Source organism: Mirounga leonina, unplaced genomic scaffold (assembly GCF_011800145.1).
Source record: "Mirounga leonina isolate KUSES-001 unplaced genomic scaffold, KU_Mleo_1.0 Mir_115, whole genome shotgun sequence".
Taxonomy (NCBI): Eukaryota; Metazoa; Chordata; class Mammalia; order Carnivora; family Phocidae; genus Mirounga; species Mirounga leonina.
Window position 1 is genome coordinate 42,205,639 of NW_023270268.1, and position 16,251 is coordinate 42,221,889.

Genomic DNA, 16,251 nt, shown 5'->3' on the forward strand with positions numbered 1-16,251 from the left:
TGTTTATGAGGCTTGTAATTAATGAAGATTTGCTAATAATCACACACGCAGTGATGTTCTGGGCTTGTTGAAAGAAATAGGGTGGGCAACAGTCATTGGGCTGGGGCCTGTAACTGTGCATTTCATCAGTAGGCTGTCGATTGGCTGTTGTCTTTTTTAGTAAGAGAATTTCTGGGAGTCCTACTCACATAGTTCTGGCTGAATTACTTCGGGAAATAGGAAATGATCTGAAAGAAGAAATGTTAAAGAGGAATTTTCTAAATAGAATTAACTTTGGGGCACCTGGGTGGCTCAGTCGTTAAGCATCTGCCTTCAGCTTCTCCCCCTCCCACTCCCCCTGCTTGTGTTCTCTCTCTTGCTGTCTCTCTCTCTGTCAAATAAATAAATAAAATCTTAAAATAAATAAATAAATAAATAGAATTAACTTCTTCTGTTAGGTTTATTTAAAAGTCTATAAATCTTGGGGCACCTAGATGGCTCAGTTAGTTAAGCTTGAGCTGACTCTTGATTTCAGTTCAGGTCTTAATCTCAGGGTCTTAAGTTCAGGCCCTGCAGTGAGCTCTGCGCTGGGTGTGGAGCCTACTTAAAAAAAAAAAAAAAAAAAAGTCTACAAATTTTCAGGAATTTCCAGATTAATTGTCTGGGTTTGTTGATTTCTATTTTCAGTTGCTTATAAAATGACAGATTTTGCAGGCAACCTCACTTTCATTGTTCTAATGAAGGGAGCTTGATCTAGTCCAAAAGTTGAAAAGTCAAGTATCTTGTAGGAGCCAAAGAAGAAACCAAGCAAAAAGCAGCTCAGAATTAGAAATCACTAGGGAGAAGTGAGGACTGTGGTGGACTTGTTGCCACATGAGAATGTCTTCCTTGTCTTAACACTCATCAAGTTTTTCAGGAGAAGTTAGAAATCTGGATTTTTACATGACATCTTTCAGCTTGGAAATATTGGCAATGAACTCAAAGTTTTAAGAAAAGCAATCTGTAACCCAATATATTGCAGGCCAAAGCAAACACATCTGCAGGCTGGATCCAACCCCAGGCCACCAGTTTGCAACTTCTGGTCCAGAAGGATCAGTGGCTAGGCAAGGCTTTGGGACAGTGGTTGCTAATGATCCAAATGTTTGCAGTTACAAGTTGTTCTCTCTTTTTTGTTTTTGTAGCAAATTTTAAATCACATTAGCCTGATACTTGAAACCTGCTGGTTCAAAGTAGAGTGATCATATATCTTGGACTGCCCAAGACAGCACTAGCTTAGGACTGTAGCAGTTATAATTATTAATGCTATGTTTTTTCATACCCAACATTATATGGACAACTCAAGTGTCTCTTTTGTCCCCACACCTCATTTTTCACTTATTCCTTCTTCTTCTTTTTTAAGTAGGCTCCACACTCAACGTGGGGCTCAAACTCACAACCCTGAGATCAAGAGTCACTTGTTCTTCTGACTGAGCCACCCGGGCCTCCCTCACTTATTTTTTAATTTGTTTCTTTTTACAAAAGCTATCGTGGTGCATTTTAAATATATACAAAAACTAGACAAATATTATCATAAACCTCCATGTAGCCATCGTCCAGTTTCAGCACTTATCAACTAATGGCCACATGTTTCTTCCATACCCTCACCTGCTTCCTATTCCTGTATTATTTTGAAGAAAATTCCAGATTTCATATCATTTCATCCATAATATCTTATGCCCTTTACGTCAGTGTTATTTAAGTACCAGTCTACCACTAAACATTTAGATTATAACCCATTTTGTTTTAAATTGTCCTTACTTTTTCCCAATACCTTGACTTCTTTGTAGCCTTTCTTTCTCCACTGTCCATTGTGAGTCTGTCCTTTTGTTCCTGAGTACTAGTACTAAGATACTTCATTAGCATTTCTCAAAAACTTTTCAAGAGTCATTGAATATTATTGCTGCTTGGAAGGATACCAGTATTTATGTCTAAAATTAATTTATTCTTATATTTATTATTAAAAATAAAAGATAATTTTGAAACTTATTTTTTTCTAGTCCTTCAACCTCATCCATCTTTTCAAATGTTGACTTGCTCTGCCTTGAATGATTTTTGGTAAATTTATCTCATTGCCTTGTTACAAAGTAAGAAGATGCTTGCCAGATCTATGAAGATCTCTGTTGTCTATTATAAACTAATCTTGGGGCCTAATTTCAAGATTTGTTTGATATTTTTGGTGAAAATGTGTATTCTGGTAACTATGTCCTTTGAAAAATTTCATGAATTGCAAATAATAAGAGAGAGAGTAGGCATGATTGTTAAACTTTGATAACTTTATTAAAGACTCAAAATACTTTTATTATATTAGAATTTTTTTATAGTTTAAATATTTTGGATTAATACTTATGAATGCACCTTATATAATTCACATACATATAATTTGATAATATAAATAATTGATTCCTCGAACATGCTTGTTTTGTTAATTTGCATTTCATATTTGGAAACCTTGAATAAAAATGCATTACATTTTTACTCCTTTTTGCCTTCCTTCTGTGTTCTATTTGTATTTTTCTTTTTTTTCTTTCTTTATTATTATTATTTTTGGTTGTCAAATGATCCTTTATTGAAATATTTTCCTTTGTGGGGTATCTGGGTGGCTCAGTTGGTTAAGCCTCCAACTCTTGATTTTGGCTCAGGTCATGATCTCAGGGTTGTAAGATCCAGTCCCTGTCGGGCTCCACACTCAGCGGGGAGTCTGCTCCTCTCCCTCTCCTTCTGTCCTCCCTCCCTCTCATGCACACTCTCATAAATAAATAAATAAATAAATAAATAAATAAATAAATAAATCTTAAAAAAATATATATTTTCCCTTGTAGTTCTTACCCAGCTGGGTTCCACTGCACCACTATTGATGTCATCTATGATGTCATGAAGGTGTTGGCCATCAACACTGCAGCCCACAGACTGGGCAGTCCCCAGGATCTCTTTAATAGTTCCAGATAGTTCTCTGGCTAAAGATCGGTGTCCCATCTGTCCAGCAATGTTGGCAATCTTATCAAAACTGACATTTCTACTGTGCTTAATGTTTTCCTGCTTCTTTCTGTCTCTTGGCAATTCCTTGAGGGCTTTGATACTCAGGGCAGAGAGAGGAAGGTACCACTTCAATCTGGGCCTGTCTGTTCTGAATGGTCAGTTTCACTGCAATCCTCAGATCCTTCCAATCATCAGTTGCCTTGGCGATGTCATCACCAAACTTTTTCGGAGATAGACTCAGGGGACTGATCCTCAGGGCTAAGGCAGTCATGGCACCCACATCCCCACCGGTCACCTCAAATATACGAATTTGATCTTGTTGGGGTCCTACTTAAGTGGAATGGTGGAGGTGGCTGGTGTCAGATGAACCCGGATTCAGGATGACTGAAGACAGTTGTGCCTTCCTCTCCTCTGAGCCAAAAACCAAACCAAAAGCCTATGATTTTTTAAATAACATGCTAACATTTTCTCTTTGAGTTTTATATTTTTAAATGTTTTTGTATGTTGGTAATCCCAAGCTGCATTTTTTAAGGGGGGAGGGGCAGAAGGAGAGGAGGGAGAAACTCTTAAGCAGGCTCCACACCCAGCATAGAGCCCCACGAGGACTCCATCTCAGGACCCTGAGATCATGACCCTGAGTCGAAATCGAGAGTCAGAGGCTTAATGGACTGAGCTACCCAGGCATCCCCCATCTGCATTATTTTCCCATATTCAATCTTTATGTGTAGAGTACCAGTTGCTCTACATTCTCATATGGCACATAATTATTCTTATTTTCTTACTTAATATAATTTTTCAAATGCTTTGTCATCTTCATAGTTAATCTTTATATTTTGAAGTATATATAATAAATATATATTTAATTGAAAAGATGTTAGAAGGTAAAGGAATTATTCTTTTTCTATTATTTATACAAGTATCTGTAGCCTTACTGTACATACAAATTTTCTGATTAGAACTGGGTGGGCCTGGGTTAAATTTAGAAACAAGTAAAGATTTTGGGACACCTGGGTGGCTCAGTCAGTTAAGCATCTGACTATTGATTTCGGCTTGGGTCATGATCTCAGGGTTGTGAGATTGAGCCTCGTTTAGGGCTCTTCACTGGGCATGGAGCCTGCTTAAGATTCTCTATCCCTTTCCCTCCTCTCCCCCTCTCTAAAAAACAAAAAACAAGTAAAGATTTTGCTTTAAATCTCCTCTTTCCTGGGCGCCTGGGTGGCTCAGTTGGTTAAGCGACTGCCTTCAGCTCAGGTCATGATCCTGGAGTCCTGGGATCGAGTCTCACGTCGGGCTCCCTGCTCAGCAGGGAGTCTGCCTCTCTCTCTGACCCTCCCCCCTCTCATGCTCTCTATCTCATTCTCTCTCTCAAATAAATAAATAAAATCTTTAAAAAAAAATAAATCTCCTCTTTCCTTTTGAAATCTATCTCTGCTTTCTGTGCCTTATCATTCCAAGATGGCCTGTCATTATAGAAGTCACACCTCTACCTTAGTTTTTCATCATGTTTTTTATACCCTAAACTTCTGATTTTTTAAAAAAGATTTTATTTATTTATTTGACAGAGAAAGAGAGAGAGCACAAGCGGGGAGAGTGGCAGGTGGAGGGAGAGGGAGAAGCAGGCTCCCGCAGAGCAGGGGGAGCCCGATGTGGGACTCAATTCCAGGACCCCATGATCATGATCTGAGCCAAAGGCAGTTGCTTAACCAACTGAGCCACCCAGGTGCCCCAAACTTCTGATTTTGTATTTAACGTGGTAATGCCTTCTGTGGTAGAGCTTGCCAGTCAAATATATAAATGCTTCTTAATCATGCCTTGTTTGAAGACTTATTCCTTCTACTGATAAGGTTAGCTCTGATAATATATTTTGTTGTTTCTAGGTTTTCTTTGACTTTTGCAGATATCTAATTTCCATCCTGCAAAGAGTACATGAGAGGGCAAAGCATGGTGTGTGTATACGTGTGTATATGAATGTGTGTACCAACATGTGTTTTATTGCCCTGAAAGAACAGGTATCTCACTCCAATAACTTCACAGTATTATGGAATAGGATGAGTTGGGGAGGAGTTTCCAACTTTTCCAACTAAGTTCTATAGTCCTTGTAAATCCCCTTCTTTGCCAGGCTGGGTAGACAAAGTGTGAGCCTGAAGTGCTTCACTGCCTGAGTGACCTTTCATTCTCCCAGGTGGCTGGGATTAGATACTGCAGTCCTCAAACACTCAATCACAGTTCTTAGTCACAGACTAGGTCACAGCCAAGCAGTCAGCCTCAGGGGATGGTCATGTTCAAGTTCAGCTCATTAGTATCGACTCAGGCCATGTCTTTTGTTTCTGTTCTCACGATTATGTCAGGAACATGCAGAATTTAGGCTGCTTTAAAAAATTTAATCACATCTCCTCAAGTTTTTGACTGTGAAGCAGCTACAGAGGAATGGGCTTTGCAGTAAAACAGACCCATGTGTACAGGTATTTCCTTCCTTTTTTCTCTTTTTTTCATTTGTTTAATTTATCACTGGAAAGGATATAAAAGAGCATGATAAAATTTCAAAAAATGTAAAAGTATGCAATGGAAAGTAAGTAGTCCCTTTCATGTCTCTAAACTCCTTTCCCAAAGACAGCCATAGCTAACATTTTATGTATCCCTTCATAAATTTTCTATTAATAATCAAACATGTATTTATACCCCTTAATTTAAACTCTTCTAAAGAGCTCAGGTGTTTCTGGCATATTTTCACTTAAAATGTGCCTTGAATGTTGTTCCTGAACAGCACATAGAGATCTACTTAATCCTTTTAAAAGACTATGTTTAGTTACATAGTGTTCTATTGTATGCCTGTAAATACTTTATTGAACCCATCCTCTATGGAGGGACCTTAAGTTATTTCCAGTTAAAAATATTAAAAAAAAATTAAAAATGGTACTACAGTGAACATTCGCAGAGATATATGAGGGTAATTATTGGAGACATCCTTAAAGTGGATTACTGTGTCTAAGCATTTAAATTTTGATAGTTATTGTCAAGTAGTCCTTCAGTGAAGCTGTATCAACTTACCTTCCCACTAACATTTGAAAGTGCCTGCTTTCAGACTCTATACTATTAAACTTTTTGATCTTTGCCTACAAATTCAATTTTCTTCAATAAATAGGAAGCAAATAATCTCTCTTCTTTTCTCCATTTCTCTGCCGTCTTTAATTTTCCTGTTTTTATCACAAAATTGGATATTTAAGGTTATAACTTATTAGGGTTAATCATAAATTTCAAATATTAACTATGTAATCACTCCTTATAAGGGAGAAAGAGGTGTTTCTCTGGGCCTACATTCAATTTCCATGCTTCAGTCCCTCTTTGCTTTAACTCTGCCCACATGCTGATATATGGCAGTGTTAATTGGACATTCTGCTTTTTTGAATCTCATGTAGAATGTACATCCAACTCATTTACCACAAAATTAAAAAAAATGAAGAGAGTGAATACAGCCATTAGAGTTGTTGTGAATAATTTGAGTTAAATGTAAATGCAGAAAGAAAATAAGAAAACTCCTATTAAGTACACCTTGCCCTCCTCAATGGAGTACAATACAGATTTACAATGTTAATTATTTCCACCACCTATCTATTTAAAAGCTGTAAGATTGAAATATGAATATGTCGGGCATTTAAATACTAACTTATTAAAAACCTGTACTTTATTAAAATATCATTGTGCATATTTTAAAGTTAAAACTCTGCACTCTGTAGACGTAGAGGTAAAATTCCCATTTATTGTCCGCTGAATGTGAGGGAAATTGGATTTGTCAGGAAGCTGATTGATATCTCGAAGTGTTTTGTTTTCAGTGACTGGCACTGCCTAGTTACAACCATCTATCATCTAACAGGTAATTAGTCAGATTTCTCATCATGAGCCTTCAATCCTGCTGTTTTATTATTGAAATACCACAAACCAGTAGGCAATTTGAATGCAGATAAAATTCTCTGTCATGGTCTTAAGGACAAAGACAACATTTTGCAATTCAGCAGTAGTGATTTTGAATAAAAGTCCCCGAAATGTAAGTTTGGGTCTTATAAGAAAATAAATATAAAAAATTTAATTTGATACCACATTTGTCCCTTACAGTAACAACTGAGACATTTGTTGTTTACAAAGCAATCCAGTGTTCTAATATGAACTTACTTTATTATAATAATTTATAAGTAGAAAGTTAAGTGAAAGAACGTTGATAGCATGAAAAATAAAGTTAGACAAAATAAATGAACTAAGTCTTGAATAGCTTTCATTCATTTTTCAAACTATTTTAAGATGGTGGATAAAAGTAGTCTGTAATTAGTAGTAGCTAATAATATGAAAAGTTTACTCCTTTCAATTATTTTTCATAAGAAAGTTTAGAAATTAAAATAATTAGGAATTTTAAAGATGAATTATTTGATCACTCTTACACATGCTTTGTAGTAAACAAACTTGCTTCTGAAGTTGATGCTAAGATACTTTGGGGGCCTTCTATGATTTATAGATTTCAGGCAACTGATTTTACATTACTGGTATTCCAACAAGATTGATTATTTCATACCATTTAATATTATTTTCTTGACTTAATTAAAAATCATTTTGGGGCAGAAGGAGCTGCACTGGGTCATGAGGAGTGGCCCATTATATACTTTCAAGTTGGGAGGGGGTTAGGCATAGTGTAAATCCCTAAGGAATTTTGGAAGCAAGGTTTCCAGGACCTTGAGGGGGCTAGCTATTGTTAGGGAAAGATCATTTATTACTGTCTAATAAAACCTTAGTCATGAGACCCTTCAGATGTCTATCAGTGGGTCATATGCTTGGGGGATGATTGCCAACATATATCTTGGGAAGTAGAGATAAAGGAAGTTTCCAAAGGAATTTTTATATGTTAAAGTAGACTCACAGGATCCTGGGGGTCAGGCTAAGATTGCCTTTTACCCTTAGCAAGGTATTAACATAGAGGCAGCTGAGTTCCTAGCAGAGTATCATTCTGCCTCTTTCAAGAACTTGTCAATGGGCTGTAAGTAGTAAGGAAGTTTAATTTTTCTTTTGCCTTTGTTTCCCACATCATCTCCCCCCCAACTTTTTGTGTGGGACTAAATGTCTACATGCTTTCTCAAACCTTAGTTAAATAATAATTTTCTTTGCTCCACAAAGTATTGTATATATTGCACATGTACATTAAAATTATCCAGATCAAGGGAGCCTGGGTGGCTCAGTCGGTTAAACATCCGACTCTTGATTTCGGCTCAGGTCATAATCTCAGGGTTGTAAGATCAAACCCTGTGTAGGGCTCTGTGCTCAGCGTGGTGTCTGCTGGAGATTCTCTCTCTCCCTCTCCCTCTGCCCCTTCCCCCTGCATGCTCTCTCTCTCTCTCTCTCAATCTCTCAAATAAATAAATAAATCTCTAAAAAAAATTAACCAGATCAAACAATGTTTTAATTCAGTTACATAGTCACGTCTTCTGGTGTGTAATAGATTTTACCAGAAAGAAAATTTTTACATAATTAATTTTGATTTTAAAATATAAATTAAACCAAAGCATAAGCTTTGGTTCTACCATGAACATTTCATAAGATCTTTTCATATGAAAACAAATACCAATTCATAAGCCATGATTGCTTACATTATCTTTTTTTAAAATTTTTTTTAATTTTTTTTAAAGATTTTATTTATTTATTTGACAGAGAGAGACACAGCGAGAGAGAGAACACAAGCAGGGGGGGTGGGAGAGGGAGAAGCAGGCTCCCCGCAGAGCAGGGAGCCCGATGCGGGACTCGATCCCAGGACCCTGGGATCATGACCTGAGCTGAAGGCAGTCGCTTAACCAACTGAGCCACCCAGGTGCCCGCTTACATTATCTTTTTAAGATATTTTTAAATTTTTAATTTTTAAAAATAATCTTTACACCCAATGTGGGCCTTGAATTCACAACCCTGAGATCAAGAGTCGCGAGCTCCACCGATTGAGCCAGCCAGGCACCTTGCTTACACTATCTTAATGCACTAATATAAAAAATACTCTTACAGGTATTACACATGGAGAATAAAAAGTTAAGAGAATAATTAAAGTATTAAATAAGTGATCTGGTTAAGCAGACAAATAGAATATTACATACACTGCTGCTCAAAGTAGATAAAACATGTGATAAGGTTTCCAGACCTGGATAAGATCACAATCTCTATTATCACATAAAATCCAAAGCTGCTAGTTCCCTGAGAATTTTATTTAGATAATATTTATGCAACACTGAATAAACACAAATTGAAACCTTAAGTTAAACTTCTAGGCTCTTATAGGCATCAAGATAGAGCACACACACCCTGCTGGCTTGGCTCTTGGCACCTAAGCATATTGGATTTTATTTCTATTTGTGAGTGAATGAAAATTTTAGGTGCTTCTATTGACTACTTGACTACACCATGGCATAATAAAAATAGGTAATAACAAGGGAGATTTGTTGCAAGGCAGGTTCACTTTTTCATTTAATCCTCCCATGAGAAAGGTCCTGCCATCATCCCCATTTGGTGGATGGGATACTGAGGCTGAGAGAGATTAAATGCTTTGTCAGATTTCATAGAGCTAGTAGAGTGGTGGAGTGGTGGGGATGGAATTTGGACCTAGGTACTTCAATATGGATCTTAGGCCCTTTGTCTCTGTTTGCTAGTACCAAAGCAGAATATGGCTCACATTCTAAGCACTGCCCTGTTCACTCATTCTAGAGAGATCTTGTCCATAATAGTCTTCATCTGGGGGCACTGTAGAGTGACACATGGAGTCACCATCTTTAGTATCTCCTGACAGCTACCAGCTACCATGTACTAGTCTTACTCCTATAGATTTTCTTTGGTCAGCACAATTTTTTTTCCATCCATTACCTTCATCTGAAGCTGAAGTCCAAAGAGATGAAAGGACCAGTAGAAGATTATACAACTGTTAAATGGTAGTGTTAGGTAATTCATTGCAAGAAACACAAATCATTTTTTTTTTACACATTCAAGTATATTTTCTTTGCAGCATATGGGAGAAATATAGTATAATGGGAAAAAGCATCAATTTTGGAGTTGAAAGACCGGGGTTAAAAATCTAAATTCTACCAGTTAGTAGGAGGTGTGTACGTGAGTGAATTACTCAACCACTCTAAACCTGTTTTCATATCTATAAAGTGGGGACTGATAAGAATATCTGTTCTAGTTATTCTGTGTGTCTGGTGTGTGCAAGTGTTGGACAATACCCTCTCCTCTCATATGCTCCTGTTTCCTCCCATTTGAAAGCTACATGAGCTCTTCTGGCTCATATTTCACTAAGTTGAAACATAGCACTAAAACAATAAGAAGTTTAAAAAAAATAAAACAATAAGAAGTTTTATTTTGAGTTCTTTAATTTAGTTTAACTAGGGTGAATTGTAGCCAGTAAAGTCTTTATTCTCATGTACAGTTTACTGAATCAATTGACTATTATTCATGAGCTTTTGGGAAGATATCATTTGGCTGATATTCATGAGCTTAGGGGAAGATACGTAATAATACCAAGACTTTAAACAACAAAATAGGGCTGGAGGAAACATCTGGAGGTGATGGATATGTTTGTGGCGTTGATAATGGTGATGGTTTCATGGGTGTATACTTTTCTCCAAACTCACCAAATTGTATACATTAGATATGTATAGCTTTTTATATATCAAACATACCCCAATAAAGTGGGTAAAAAATGATTTTTAACCATACACCTGTAAGAATGATGGGTACTACATCAGGATATAATTCTATAATGCTTGATCCTACTATACTTTTCCTAGTATTTCTTAATAACTATATTCCTTAAGGTATGCTTGGTGGATGGATTAAATTAGAATCACTGGAGGTGCTGAATAAATATTCAGATTCCTGGGCCCTCCTTTGGAACTATTGAATCAGAATCTCTGAAGGAGAGGACCAAGAATCCACAATATTCCAGGAAGTATATTATTGTATTGATTGACTGACTTATCTCTGTCTACATTCCACCAGCATGTAGGAATAGACTAATATTCTAGGTTCTGGGAGCACATTGTATAGTGCAAATGCCAGATACACAAACAAATTACAAAACAACATGATAAAGGTTAAAGCAGAGGTATACAAAAGTATGCTATAAAAGCACACTTAATAATGGCTAATTAAGCCAGCCAGGTAAATCAGAGGAGATTGCTTATGTCTCTACCATGGCAGTTGAGTTGGGTTTTGAAGGATGGGTAGAATTTCACCAGGGAGAGAATGGGATTTGAAGACAAAGAGGATATTATAAGCAAAAGGAACAACAGATTAAAAGACACAAATATTTGAGGTGAATTTTAAAGGAGTACTTTTACATATTATTCTTAGAAATATAAGTTATTTCATATATTTTTGGAGGGCAGGTGGGCAGTAAATTTTAAGATGACTTTGTACAGATATTCGACCCGGCATTTCCACTGCTTAATATCTACTCTAGGAAGACATGAACAGATGTTCACATTACAGAAGACAATTTAAGTGTCACTCTTTAAGAAATGGGCAAATAAATCATAGGGCCTTGATTTATTTATTTACCAAATATTTACTGATACTTATTATTGATATTTATGAGTAGTTATGTGCCAGGCACTATCTAGGTACTAGAGATAAAGCATTGAACAAACAGACAAAAATATATACCTTCATGGGGCTTATAGTAGGGAGAAATAGGCAAGAAACAAATTTAAAAACTAAAGTATTGGGAAAGATTGCTATAAGTGTCATGGAGAAAAAGCAGGGAGACAGCGAGAGAGGGAACACAAGCAGGGGGAGTGGGAGACAGAGAAGCAGGCTTCCTGCCTAGCAGGGAGCCCGATGTGGGGTTCGATCCCAGGACCCTGGGACCATGACCTGAGCCGAAGGCAGACGCTTAACAACTGAGCCACCCAGGTGCCCCTAATTTTATTATTTTTAAAAAATATTTTATTTATTTTAATCCCAGGACCCTGAGATCATGACCTGAGTGGAAGGCAAACAAACGCTTAACCAGCTGAGCCACCCAGGTGCCAGGTTTGTAATTTTAAATAGTGTGATCAGAGGGTTCTAACAAGTGTAAAAACCCTGCAGTGAGAGCATGCCTGATAGTTCATGGAATAGCAAGGAGGCCATGTAACTCTCGTGGAAGAGAGTACTTGAGGAAAGACTAGTAGGAAGTGAGGTCAGAAGTGGGAGTGCTTTTGTAGGTACGGCCTGTAGCTATTGTAAGGACTCTCTGTCTTTGACTCTGAATGATGGGGAGCCATGGCAGGGTTTTAAGTAGAATAATGAGATGGTCTGCTGTATTTTTTTTTTTAGACTTTATTTATTTATTTGAGAGAAAGAGAGAGAGAGCAGGGGGAGGGGCCGAGGGGGTGGGAGTGAGAGAATCTTAAACAGGCTCCATACCTAGCGTGAAGCAGATGCAGGGCTCAATCTCATGACCCTGAGATCATGACCTGAGCTAGAACCAAGAGTCAGACACTTAACTGACCCAGCCAGCCAGGCACCCCAGGTCTGTTGTATGTTTTAATAGAATCTTGTTAATGCTGTATGGAGAACAGACTAAAGGAGGCAAGGGTGGAAGCAGGGAAATCAATTTGGAGGCTATTATAATCATCTAAGTGAGAATGATTGTAGCTGTGACCAGAGTTGGGGTTGTTGATGTAGTGAGAAGAGTTTGGATATGTGTGTGTAGGGAAGATAGGGCCACTAGAATTTCCTGATAGACAGGGTATGGGGTGAGAGACACAGGAATGAGTCTGGGAGAATTCCAAGGGCTTTAGCCTGGTCAGCTAGAAGGAGAGTAGGAGGACTGGCTGGGCTGGAGGAAGGTCAGGAGTACAGGTTTTGACACGCTAGCTCTGAGATGTCTGTTAGACATCCTGTTGGGGATGGGGAGTGGGCAGTTCTATATGTGAGTCGCAATTTAGTGGTGAGGTACAGCTCAGAGACCTACATCTGAGAGCTACGAATGAATGGTATTTAAAGTCATGAGATGGAGGAGATCCCCAGAGATTCCAGAATTTGGGATAATATTCAGAAATTAAGAAAAATAAGGAAAACAATAGCATCTGATAATAGTAAGCCAACATACATAGAGTTTATGCCATGTATCAAGCACTGTTCTAAAGGATTTGCATTTTAAACCTCACAAAACCTTACAAGGGAGGTAGTATTATTATTTCAATCTGCCAGATGGGAAAATTGAGGCAGAGAGGAGGTTAAGTAACTTGTCTGAGGTCACTGATAAAGGGGCAGAGTTGGGATTTGACTATATGCTTTTCTTAACCACAGAAAGGATTAAGTAAAAAATACATTGCAGAATTATGTTATCATTATGATATAAATATAAAAGCCTCAAATACCATCATTTATTTCTCCATATGAATGTCTATGAAAATAATTGCTGAGGAAAGATCTGGATGTATGCACTTCAACCAGGAATTAAAGATTTGGGCAACCAAGGAGATACCAAATTCACAAGCAGTGTAATAGTTACATATTTGGGGAAATAAAGAACCAGTTGGATATGCCCCAGCTTTCTGATATTTAAATAGCATTTATTCCTACCTCGTTTATCGTTCTTGAACCTAAGTAGATTCTTACTTCAATGGGCTTTTTGGACATAATTTAGAAAAACAATGCTGAAGGATATTGATTTAGATCAGAAACTGTTAGGCCAATAAGTCTCATATTTCTTATATAATTTTACTACAAGAAAATTCCATAACAGCAAGATTTGTCATGGCTTTAGCCTGTATAAGTTAGGGTATCATCACTTGCTACCTACCCACTAATTTGGATTGGTAATACCTGCATAAGTTATAAAGAATTTTCACAAATGGATTTTTGGATTTCACTCCAATAGGCTCTATTATGCTAATATTTAAAATGTCTTTTGAAGGGAAATACTAATTCAATCAAAGGATACTCTACTGCTTAAAAAACTTGCCCATGCAAATATCCTTGATTATTAATTCATTGAATCATAAATAAAATATAAGTTAAATTAATTTTGACTTTGCATTCAGTTTCATCTTAAGGCCACATTCTGCCCTTTTGCATACCAGCTGATGTCCCTGGGAAAGGTTTGCAGCTGTTTCCATAACCAGTGCTATAATGACTCACCTGCCAGACCTGCACGGCACTCCTTGTGAGAGCCCGATGGCAGGATATTGATTTCTTTAAAGGCTATTAACATGCTCAATGATGAGGGTGTGAAGGATAAAGCAAAGGGAGATGGAAAGAAAAACCTTAGAAACATTCAGATAAGTCTTCAAAATGGAAGTGCAGAGAGAATTTAATCGGCTAGTTATCTGACCTCTACACCTTTGCAGAATACAAGCCTATCTGAAAATTCACTTGGTAATAAAGTTTCCATGATATTTGGCACCTTCTGCTTCAGGCTAGAAAATCTGGGTACTGTTTTTCACTACCATTTTCCTTCTAGTGAGAGTTTTGTCATAAAATTCTTCATGAATATCCTTATATTTGGAAGGAAAGATGATTAAAGCTTGTTTCAGCACATGGACATGACACTGTTTGGTTATCATCCAGCCATTTCTAAATTGATGAATAAGGCAAACATTTATTTAACATGGATGCTAAGCACTCGACTAGATGCTCATAGGCAAAAGGGAGTTCTCAGAGGGGAGAAACAGGACATGCCTCGCTATACACTATAAATGGGATAAGTATTGCTCTAGCATGAACTATCATGGAAAAAGGTCGTGATAATTAACTCTCCTTTGTGCAGGGAGCACAGTTAGAAAATGGAGCTGACATTTGAGCTGAGCTTTGAGCCCATAGAGGTTTTAAGTATGAGTATGATCAGAGCTGTGTAGGATAGCTACAGATGTAGCCATCTGTGTGGGCAAGATGGCTGTCATTGGTGTGTTGAGGAGGAACGGAGTGGTTGAGAGATTGAAGCATGTGATTATTGTAATGCTGTAGTTAAGAGGTGCTATGGGGCTGGATTTGGGTAATGTAGGGGAAGGAAGGCATGAATAGCAAGAGATTTTGGAGATGCATCTCACGGGACATGGTAAACAGTTGAGAGTGGTGGTTGAGGGAGGCAAGAAAGCAGAGAAGGAAGAACCAAGATTTACTCTCGAGTACCTAGTGTAGACCACCAGAAAGTTTTTTGCAGGGGGTAATTGAAGGGAGTGATTATAGGTTCAGTGTTATGCATATAGAGTTTGGGTTTTCAACAGATTATTCAAATGGAAATGTCGTGTAGGGGGTCCAAAGGGTATGTCTGGAGCTCAGGTGGGAAGAGACAGTTCTGGAATTATTTATATCAGGAGTCAAAAATATACAGGTGATGGCTGAGGTTCTCCAGAGAGCAGCTCTCTTTGATGACCTCTGTGAGCCTCATTTTCTGAGTAATAGTAACTACACTATGAGTTGTAGTGAGAAAACTGATAAGAGAGAGCACACAAAGTCTTGTGCCTGGAACCTAGTAAGCACTCAGTCTATATTAGTTATTACTGTGGTTGTTGTTTTTATTTGCTAAAGAGCAGAGACAGGAGAAGTCTGGGAATGGTGAGTATAAACCACTCCTACAAGAATATAGAGATGACAGGGCTGAGAGAGCTGGGAAGACACTTAAAACGAAGGGTTTTTTGTTTTGTTTTGTTTTTTAATTGATGGAGAAATGGGTATATTTATAAGGGGGAGAGCGATTGAAGATACAAGAGAGAGATGGACAAAATCTTGGAGTTAGGGCCAGGAGACTTACTGGACATGTTCCTAGATTATCACTTGGGGTCTGGCACACATGGTTGGAGGCTTGAAGGACATGATAAAGGTTTACAGACAGCTTCAGTGGGGATTGAGAAAAAAGGCTGTCCTTGGGCGCCTGGGTGGCTCAGTCGTTAAGCGTCTGCCTTTGGCTCAGGTCATGATCCCAGGGTCCCCCGCATCGGGCTCCCTGCTCCGCGGGGAGGCCTGCTTCTCCCTCTCCCACTCCCCCTGCTTGTGTTCCTGCTCTCGCTGTCTCTCTCTCTGTCAAATAAATAAATAAAATCTTAAAAAAAAAAAAAAAGGCTGTCCTTGTGTCTTCTTTTGTTGATCAGTCTTTAAGGTCCTATTGATTTTACCAGGACCTGGATTTTCTTCTTCAATACCTTAGTTCAGTCCTGTAATATCAGACACTATTCATGCCTTACAACCCAGTCCAGCCTCTAAAAAGCCAACTACTGTTACCTTTAAAAGGTACCTATTCTGATATATCCCCAGTTA

General features: G+C 37.9%; 1 pseudogene; it reads right to left on the reverse strand.

The window, feature by feature from the left end:
• Window positions 1-203: 203 nt before the first annotated feature.
• Window positions 204-14,209, reverse strand: LOC117999399 (annotated as a pseudogene).
• Window positions 14,210-16,251: the final 2,042 nt, after the last annotated feature.